The sequence below is a fragment of the Impatiens glandulifera genome, unplaced genomic scaffold (genome assembly GCF_907164915.1).
Source record: "Impatiens glandulifera unplaced genomic scaffold, dImpGla2.1, whole genome shotgun sequence".
Lineage (NCBI taxonomy): Eukaryota > Viridiplantae > Streptophyta > Magnoliopsida > Ericales > Balsaminaceae > Impatiens > Impatiens glandulifera.
In genome coordinates this window covers 51,175-63,089 of record NW_025919453.1, presented here as the reverse complement: position 1 = coordinate 63,089, position 11,915 = coordinate 51,175, and positions in this window count along the sequence as shown.

The following is an 11,915-nucleotide window of genomic DNA, read 5'->3' as shown; positions in this document are numbered from 1 at the left end:
TTTTTATATTATTTAATGTATATATTATATTATATTGTTTAGATTTTAGATATATTATTTTGTATTAATTATTTTTATTTTTATTTAAATATTTTTTTATAAAATTAATTGTATTAAATAGTCATATTATATATAGAGAGAGAAGGATTTAACTATTTCAGTTATTTAATTTAATCTACATAACTCATAATTAGATTAAGAATTTTTATATTTTTAAATAATTAATTAAAATACTATCAAATTTAATTTTTTTTTAATAAATATAAAGATTTAAAAATAAACAATAATTGATCATCTACATGAAATATTTTATAAAACAACAAATAAGACAAATTCCAAAACATTATATTAAAACAATCAATTTTGAGTCAAGATCTTCATTAAGTGTGATTCACTTCCATATATATTATATTTAAATAATATGGAATTGTCTAATAATTGAGAATATTATATTGAATGGAATACTAGGAAATGCAATAATGTTAGGATATTTCCTAGAAGTTGTCAACAAAAAAAATCAAAAGACGAAAAAACCACTATTCAAATTTTCAAATGATGACTAGACTATGACTAGGTTTCAACATGCAAAATAGATATGGTTTTAATTAAATAATTAGTCATGACCTGTTTGGTACATGATTATTTTTTGTTGTATTATATTATTTTAAAATATATTTTTTTATAAAAATAAAAGATTGAATAATTTAAATCAAATTGTTTAAATAATTTCATTATTTAATCATTTACAATATTAAAAAATAATAAAAATTATTGTAATGAATGTTTTGATATGTCAAACAAGTCATAAATTTAATTATTCTTTTTATAATATAGTATTATTTTTACCTCAATTATTGACGAATCCAGTCGGAATACACGATGGATTCAACAACAACTTGTTTGTTTTATATCCGAATTAAGATTTCTTTTAATATTTTTAAAATAAATAATATTTGTTTTAACACATAGGCCTTGTTTGGATTGAGGTTATTTAAATAACTAAGAGAGGGAAAAAATAATGATGATTTATAATTTTGAGGAAATAATGATTATTTTTAATAAAAAGACTTAAAGGGTATTGATTTATATAAATAAAATAAAAAATAATAATTTTAAATAAAAAGTATTTTAGTATTTTAATTAATGAAATGAGTGATGTGATTGGTGAAAGTGATTAATTGGAAAATTAGTTTTGTATAAGTTATTTAAAAAACTTAAGAAGAACAAGGCCATAGTAATTTAATAAATCATTATAATTAAATGGACAAAGTATGTGTTTACAAAATTAAGAATCACAAGTTTGATTTTCGGTAAATTAGGAATGAATTTTAAAATTAAAGTTGGAATGAGTTTGAAAAAAAATTGAGTAGACTTAAAAATATAAATAGATGAACATTAATTTTGTATTTTTGCATAGTAAATTAAATTAAACAAAAATTTAAAAATTAGGTGGTCACGTTATTTTCTTGACTTGAATAAATTATTTAATTTTTATTTTCCTAATATAGATTTGTCCATGAATAAAACCATCTTAAATTAAGGCGGTTGTTCGGAGTCATGTTTTTAAAAAATTCAAAATGTACTATTTTAATATTAAAATAATAATTTTTTTTGTTTTTTTTCTTTATCCTTTCTTATTAATTACAATTTTTCATTTCTTTCCGGTAAATAATTAGTATTTAAAATAAAAAAATATTTTAGTCTTTTGAAAATTATTTTAAGTGATATGATAGATAATAAATAATTTAGTTTAGAAATTATTTTAAGTGATATAATAGATAAAATATGATTGATTTGAAAAGTGATTGGGTGGAGATTAAAAAAAACTTACTAGAACAAGCCTAAGGTGAAGAAATAATTAGAAAATGGTAATAATATTTTTTAAATAATTATTTAAAATATATATATATATATATATATATATATATATATATATATATATATATATATATATATATATATATAAATTAAAAGACAAAATTATAAAGTAAGTGGTCAAAAAAGTCAAGCTTTAGCAAAAGACAATAGGCTTTGGTTGAAGGGGTAGACTTCAAAAGACAATAGGCTTTGGTTAATTTGATACTACCACTGTAGACACTACCTATGTTCCACTCTTCTCTTGTACACATGGCGCATTCTTAATGAATACATATACCAATAGAATCGAATTAACCTTGGGTTAGATACATAATTTTTGTAAGCCAAAATAATTGGAAACAACTATTTTTTTTATCTCATGATTTGTTACTTTTTAAAATAAAGAATACAAAAATTAATAGATTGGGGACACCTAAGAAGAATCATGTGCACTAATTCTCAGGTTGGCTTCCTAAATCTATTATATTTATAAAATAAAAAATAAAAAGCATTCAACATTGCCCATCTACCATCACTTGAATACATACAAATAATAATTTATTTTCTATACAAATAGAAAGAAAGGAAAGAATAACTTCTTGAATTCAAGTGTTAGGGTGTAAGGTTTGGTAGGGTTTGCAATTTCTTTAGGTTGCCCACCCTTAAGCTTACCCACTATTGATTTTTCTACAATAAAAAACTATAATGACCTCTACCACTATGACATTCATTTCAATCTAATGCGTTTGAAATCAAAATCGAATTCGTAACCTTTAATCCGTTAGAGCTACCATTATTCTTTGAACTAACTTAATTAGTTATATCTCCTCAATTCATAACCTATCTCAAAATTTTATTTGAAAATAAAACTTTGGAAATAATTTCTCAATAATTAACACCAATTCATATTTTGAACTATTAGACCGGCCAAGATATATTTCATACACACCATCCATCTATGATTACCTTACATTTGTATCATATCTTGTAACAATTTAGTTCATCATGATAATCAACTTTTTTTTTCTTTTTTTTTTAATTTCACTAATTATCCATAATCTTAACTCACTAAGCTAGTTCGAGATGAAATATAAATCATGACTGTCACATTAGCGTTTTATTTTAAAAAATAAAAACTAACCTCCCATGATTTTAAATGGAACTTGACCTGAGTTATTATATTATATTGACAACCTTCCCCAAGTAAGGCAAAAAAAATTGTTAAATGTTTGCTAAAAAATAATAATAAGTGCAAGATATACAATGAAGAATGGATGACTATATATCCATTCATGGGAAGGGCAATTAAGACAATATACATGCTAGGACAAAATTGAGTTTCGTGTAAAGAATGGGTAACTCTACATTATTATTTTCCTTTTTTTCTATTGAAAATTATCTTATTTCTAAAAATAATGTGTTATATATATCATTTAATTGGTATATTATTCTTCTATATAATACTAATTATAATTTAATTATTATAAGATAAACTTATGCTTACAGAAAAAAAAAATCAACCACCACAATCAAACATTACATACTCAACTAAAATCTTTTACTCAAAATTATTTTATTTTCTACTTTAAATACATGACATGATACAATATAAAATATAAATAATAAAAGAGTATAAATTTTAAAATTTTCATTATTACTTATTTTGACATAGTACATATGAGTTAGAATAATTTTATTTTGTATTTTCAAGTGTTCATATGAAACCAAATTAAGTAAATTCATTACCAAATTAATTATAATAATATTTTGATGGGACCACATGTTAATATATTATCTAATACGACACTACTACTAAAGGACGAACAATAGCGGCAGAATATTATTTATAGGGTCTGCCAATATACTTAAAGAAATGAAATAATATTAAATTCCAATTTTAAAACAATTTTTTTTAAAATTATTGTAGCACCACTAACTACAACTAGGGATGATGAATGGATAATACTAGACCCTTAATCAACTAACTTTTGGGAAAAAATTATTCAATTTTATTATTTAAAAAAAAAATGAAATGACATTTTAATTTATAAAGATTGATGAGAAAATAACAATAATGACAACAATATATTTGATAATAAAAATTTCGGAACAAAATAAAATCTTTTAGTCAAGTTGCTTTAGACTTTATAATATTTTTGTTTCTTCAATTGGGCTTAATTTGTTGATTTGGTAATTCATGAAATATGAATAAGAGCAGCAAGGCCCAACCCTCATTTGACAAGTTATTTATATGGGTTATGCAAGTCCAGCCCATCTGTAAGATAAGAGAAAAACATAAATTATGTCAAAGCCCACAAATTTTAATATTATTTTTATTTAATTATTTTAGACGGAGTTCATTCCTGTTAATTCATACAAGGAGTTATTTATAAAATATTAATTTCTAAATAATATAAAATAACATTTAAAAATTCAAAACACAACTAAATGAGAATTTAGATGTTAAATAATATTATGACAAATTTATAAAAATTAAAATTTCAGAGAAAATCTAATAATTTTGAATTTTTTTAGGGAACTCAAAAGTACAAAATTATTTGAGTTATATATTAATGAGTGAGCAAATATAGCAAACTCATTATGCGTGTCTAAAGAATCTATATAAAATATTCTGACCAGTTGCGGTCCTAACTATTGGCTGCTCTAGTTATATTATTTTTTTTATTTAGCTTAACAAATATCCTACATTAATTCGTAAATGATTGAACTATTACATATAAGAAAATAGAAGAAGAAAAAATGTGTTTGCCGTATTAGTTTGGCTGTTCGACCTATAAGTAGAATGATGAGTTGGGTTGGTAACTTGGTAAACCCTAGCCCATGAGTTTATCAGGCTTATTATCATAGGGCCTTATTATAGGGCCAATCCTGATTCTAAACATGAATGAAATTTGTCATTCCCTACCAATTAAGGGTTACTTGCCGTGCTGGTCCTGAGATTTGGGCTGCCTCGTCTCGGGTAAAAAAATGATCGAAAATATTATTGTCATAAGTCTAATTTAAAAAATGGATTAAAAAAATAATTTTTAGTAAGATTTGAACCCATAATCAACTAAATATTTTAAATACTTATCTATCACCACTAAGATACTACAACTTTTGTTTAAAATTATAACAAAGTTAATAAAATATCTTACTAATTTTAATAATTAGACTGCCCTAGCCCAAAGGCTTGCTGGGCTTACCCTAGGGCCGACCCTAGTTACTTGTAAGAGAATTTTCAAATAAAAGATCAACTTCAATAAATTTTTATTCAAAAGAGAAACTTTTAGAATTTAATAGGACATTTAAATGGATATATGGTCTTTGAATATATAATAAGTCAATATTATGTAATCTAAGTTTATTTGGGATTTGATTTAAGGACATTATTGTCATTAATGTTAAACTATGGACGAGGTATTTCTAATTTGACGAGGGGTCAAATTAGAAATCGACATTATTTATTAATGAGACAATTATTAATAAGACGACTATTAATAATGCGGTTATGGTCCGAAAAGACAAAAAAGAAAATTAAAAAAATAAAGTCGTGAATAAAAATAACTAATCTCTCTCTTAAGACTATTTTATCCAAACATCATGTGGATCCAGATATATATATTTCGCTTATTTCATATATCAGAAATAAGTATTATGATCTAGGGTATTAGGGCATTGCAATTTATAATTTAGTTTTAAGTTGGAAATTATTTCCATCAGAAACAACTTAGATATGACAACTTTATTATTTGTTACTAAGAAGAGAATTTACAAATATTTAATAAAATATCACCAAGACAATTATGAGTATTTACAACAAATCATCCACAAAAATTAAAAGTATTATTTTGATTTTAAAAATTTTGGACAAAAAAATTGATTCAACTAAATAGAATATCAAACATAACAAAATATAATATCAATTCAAATGTACAACCCACCGGAAGTATTATTTGAATTATAAAAAATCTAGATGAAAAATTCATTCAACTAAACCAGATGTCGGATCAAACAAATATAATATCAATTCAAGTGTACGACCTACCATGAGTATTATTTGAATTATAAAAATCTTGACGAAAAATTAACCAGATATCGGATCAAACAAAATATAATACCAACTCAAATCTCAACAATGGAAAAAAATTAGACACTATCAAATACTATATTAGTTATAAGAAGAGAAACAAACTTATAAATATCATTATATTTCAAATCATAACTTTCAATCAATTTATTTATTATTGCTGACTTAATTATTAACTAATACTTACATGCATGCATTGAATTTCAATAGTAATTATTTTAAATAATATTTAAAAAGTTATAGAAGAGAGTTTAAACAAATGTTTACATGTTAGTTCAAACACAGAGCTAACAAAAAATAATCTCCTCATAACATAAAATATAGCAAACTGATGATACTTTCAACTTTATTGGACATTTCAAACATTAATGGTAGAGTTCTGATTTAAAATATACCGGGCTAAAATGTTTTTATAAAACTTATTGAAATAAGTATTATTGAACATAATTTAGATGTCATGCATATTAAAAAAAATATTTATGATAGCGTGTTGGGAACAATGATGTATGTGAAAGAGAAGACCAGTGATGGTTCTAAAGCCCATGAAGATTTACAACTCTTGGGCATAAAACACTGGTTACAACCTGTAATGTCGACGGAGTGATTCATTATCTAGAAGCGCTTTTCACCTTGTCATCTGATCATAAACAACGCCTTTGTAAATTCTTGAAAGATATTAAGTTGTCTAGTGATTTTTGCTCAAATATTGGAGGTTGTGTAAATTTGGAAGAGAAGAAGAGTATGTGATTAAAGAGTCATGATTGTCACATTTTATTGGAATATCTTATTCCTTTAGCAACCCGTGGATTACTTCCAAATCACATGTACGATGATATAGTAAATTTGTCCCGGTTCTTTCTTTTGTTGTGCTCCAAAAAGTTGATTGCAATGAACCTCGAACAATTGTACTTGAATATTATAACGACATTTTGCAAATTTGAAATAATTTTCTCACCATCAATGTTCGACATCATGATGCATCTCTTGGTTCACTTGTCATTTGAAGCTTTGCTTGGGGGGTTGTCTAGTATCGATGGATGTATCCGAGAGAACATTACATGGTTACAATGAAAATATATTTGCGGAATAAAAATCACTCCAAAGCCTCAATAAACGAGAGTGAAAAGATATTTGCGGAATAAAAATCACTCCAAAGCCATCAATCTTCTAAATGAATGTATCAGTCTATGTGTCAGGTATCTAGACGAGGAAGACCAAGAACGTGCACAAACTTCATAAAGTTCAATCTCGGACCTTTCAATATTTTCATCGTTGGAAGAACTATCAAACGAAAAATTATACAAGTTAGATTATAGCGATCGAGTGACGGCTCATTCATACATTTTGAAAAATTATCCCGAAGTAGAACCTTTTTACATGTAAGATTCAATATTTATTTGTTATAGTACGTTTTATTAATTAACATTAAAGAGTATGATATTTAATACTCAACACATGTGCAGCGAGTATATGCAGGATTGCAATAACAATGAGTCCCATGGAGAAATGCATGCCACCTATTTTAAGAATAGAGTGAGTAGATTCAAAACCATATCTTATAACTTTATTTTGATTTTACAATTTACGAACGAAATTTTGGAATGTATATATAGTCTCCCAATTAGCAGAAGATAACAATATATTAAGAGACCTCAGGTCCAACTATGTACTCATGTACGTATGTTTGGTGTAAATAAACGAATACAAATTTTGTACAGAAAAACACAACGAATGTTTGACCACTCAAAAAAGCGGAGTGGTTGTCGAAGGGTACAACTGGTCAGATACTATGTCATACTATGGAGTTTTAACGGACATAATCCAAGTACAATACTTTTCTCACAAACGAGTTATCCTATTCAAATGTAAGTGGTTTGATACACATTCTGAGGAACGAGGAGTGAAAGTTGATAAATATGGTTTTGTAAGTATAAATGTAAACCGGATTTTCAAAACCCAAAGTCAGGAACCGTATATATTGGAGAGTCAAGCAAAACAAGTAATATATAATGCCCCTAATATGACATCATGACCCGATTAAAATATTGTGACAAAAATAAATCAACTGCTTACAAATATCTAGTTAAGATTAATTAGATTAATGTTTTTACTTTAATTCTTCTCCAATTTATTAATTGTATGTGTTTGCAGGATGGTTATGGTCAAATGGAGCCTTGGATGAGTATACAGAAAACTCCAAAGAAACTAAATAAGTAATTCGAGAACATGCTTGCACAGGCAAATTACCTTATGATCAGAGGTGAGTCTTCCAGAGACACAATGCATGTTGTGGAGCCGTTAGCTAGTGCTGGCCCAACAGGTGGTACACATGATGAGGATGGAGCTGAAGATTTTATTGAGAGTAAGTTTGTGGGGATGAACATCATCATGAGGATTAGGAGGAGGATCAGGATGATGATCATGAACACCAGTCCACTCAAAAATAATGCATCAATATGCAACATTTTTACACATATTTATTGCTTATATTGATTTACACCTAATATTGAATTTTCTATTTTTGCAGATTCTTCTACAGGTAGAGACGATGAAATAACAAGAATATCGCTCTATCGAGGAGGCCACCGGGATCGAAGATTGCTCTGAGTTTCAGAAATGTAGATGGGAGGCCAATCAGCGAAGGTAGACGCATGTGGTCTAGACATTTAGGGTCAGTGGTGCGGGCCTTCTCAGCCATCTCGCACGTCTGCTCAAGTGGAAGGCATTAAATGTTGACCAATTAGATTCACTTTGGCTTGCTATGACAGTGATAAACTAATTATACATTTAACATTCAAATTAAATTTTATAACATTTGAATGTTTTATTTTTCAAGATCCGTTCGAGAGTACAAATGGTCATATTGATCAATATCGAGCGACCGGAGTGGCACACGCCAAAAATATATGGGATAGGTGGCACACCGATTTGAACATAGATTACATATGGGTTCATCACGGAGACAAGGCAGTGGTACTAGTCAATCCCCCACGAGACTACGATTCTATCAATTGAGAGTTCGTGTGTAGAGATCATTACTTCATCAATAAACTTCAGGTACAGTTTCATAATTGAAATAAAACTGATATTACTAGTTATAACTTCATTTTATATTTTAAATGCAGAGAAACAATGTCATAAATGTAGAGAACAAGAATAAATTGAAATTCCCGCATCATACAACTCGTATGCCTTTTTCACAAGTGGAGAAATATTTTGTATGTACATTATTTCAAATAACTTAATATAAAGAATGTTACTAATTTCATAAAAAAAAAATTATTTCAATAAGCGGGTGAAATAGGACGGGCACCCACTGTCGTTAAAATTTTTAAGAGAACCCGTACCTCGAAAGCTAAAAAGACAACCCCAACCCGATCCCCGGATGTACGAGCGCAATAGAAGATCGTAAGTTAAATGACTTTAATTGAAAATTTAATAAAGTTATATAAAGCTTATATGAATGAAAATTAATTTTAAATGTTCAGGCAGAGATGAAAGAAGTAAGAAACAACGAAACGATGATCTCCAACTTTGACTTGACAGAGAAAGTGTTTGAACGCCAACTACATGAGACAGTGATCGGTATGGGATCCAACGTCCAACCCACACACTTTCGAGAGGATCGACGGAGTGACAATAATTCTCAACGAGCCACTGCTCGGTTATTATTGGAGGAGAATGAAAAACTTAGAGGCAGGAATGAGAGAAATATGTCGACAATGGAGGAAATCCAATGGAGGGGTGCAGAAAGGTCACAAAGGGAGGCGGAAATGACGCAAAAGAGGCAAAAATGGTGTAAATGGAGGCGGAAATGGCGCAAAGGGAGGCGCAAAGGGATGCGCAAATGGAGGAATATAAACAACAAATTGCATTCCTAATGAAGTAGTTTTAATCCCCTAGTTAGTTAGTACATTTGTACTTGTTTTTTAAGCATTTATAAACGTTTTGGTTTGCCTGATAACAAAGTTTGATTTAGAATTTTGGAATTGTAATGATATTTTTGTTTATGAATGAATGATATTGTATATGTTTTGGTTTGGCTGATAACAAGTTTTGGTTGCGTAAAACGGACAACCTATTTGAGCTATTTTTAGGGAAAATAATAAGAGATAATATATCATCTCTCGGTTTTTCAGACGAGGAAAAAAAATGAAAGTTATAATCTTTCGGTATTGTCCCAAGAGAAAATAACGAGATATTATCTATTATCTCTCGGTTTTTTACTCGAGGGAAATACCGAAAGTTTTTCGAAAAACTTTCGGTATTTCTCTTGTCTAAAAAACCGAGAGATGATCTATTATCTCTCAGTTTTTCACACGAGGGAAAAAAATGAAAGTTCAAAGAAAATCTTTCGGTATTGTCCCACGAGAAAATAACGAGAGATTATCTATTATCTCTCGGTTTTTCACTCGAGGGAAATACCAAAAGTTTTTCAAAAAAAAATCGGTATTTGTCTCGCTAAAAACCGAGAGATGATCTATTATCTCTCGGTATTTTCCCTTGGGACAATACCGAAATATTTTTTATAAGTTTTGTTTTTTCTCTCTATTGTCTAAACCAAGAGATTTTGTAAATCTTTCGGGAAACACCCAAATAGATTTACCGAAAGTCTCTATACCGACGAATGCCGAGAGTTCACTAAACTTTTGGTATTAATGTTATACCGACAAATATGGGGTCATTACCGAGAGATTGTACTCTCGGCAATTACCCTTTTTTCACTAGTGGAGCAAAGAACAATCTTCTCATAACATAAAATATAGCAAACGGATGGTACTTTAAACTTTATTGGGCATCTCAAACATTAAGGGTGGAGTTATGATTTAAAATATATCCGGGCTAAAATGTTTTCATAAAACTTATCCGGACTAAAATGATAATAATATCAAGCAAACAAATAAAATACACCTCACTAATTCCTTTTAGCAACGAAAAAACTATTTTCCCATCATTATTGTCATTTGTATACAAAATATTTTGTGCTACCCGGGTTACAACTAAGGTAGGCTTGAACATATATCCGCCCTTGTTGAACATATAAGTGATATTGGATTGAATATGTGTATAACGTTACACAAATCATTTTTAATATGATACTAAATCTTGACCAAATTATTAACTTTTTATAAAGTAATTGATAGTCAAATAACACAATATTAAAGTATTGAACAATTTAGATATGAATTATTGTAGATTTAAAAAATGGAATCAAACCAACCCTACATATAGTTCCAAACTTACCGAAAATGGTGCTTTCGATGAAACTTCTGAATTCTGATATTATTATTGTTTTGATCCCCCTCGTCTATATGTGAAGAAAGAACCCATTAATGCATTTCATTTTTTTAGTCCTTGTTTGAAATCTACTTTTTTTTTATATATATATTTAGATGAAAATCAATTTGAATTTTGGTTTTATTATCATTGATTCATTAGATAGAGAAATAAATAAGATATAATCATAATAGTAAAAGTGCATATATAAAACAACAAAATAATTATGTAATCATGTTTTAATTATTTTAATACTTAATTAATATCTAAATGAGGTTAACTTAATCATTTAAACTTTCATAACTTCTCACTAAATCATATTCAATTTTTTTTTTATAATACAATAGAGGTGAACATTTAACTCTAATTGATTGAAAAACTTCTTCTTATTAATTATATATTAGATTTTTTACATCTTTATTTAATAATACAAATTGTTTGAAGTTGTTATATTATGTTAATATTTTTAGAATAATGTTTTAAAATTAGTTAATTGAATGTTTAAAATAGATTATTAAAAAAAGAATGACACATTCAATAAGTTCAATGATAAATACAAGTCAATTTAAATTTATTAAAAAAATCGAAATAACATAAATCCTAATCACCCCCAATAATCTAATTATTCATTTGTTAATTGTCAATTTCATCTTAATAAGGAAATAAAACAAACTCCTATTTCTAACTAAAC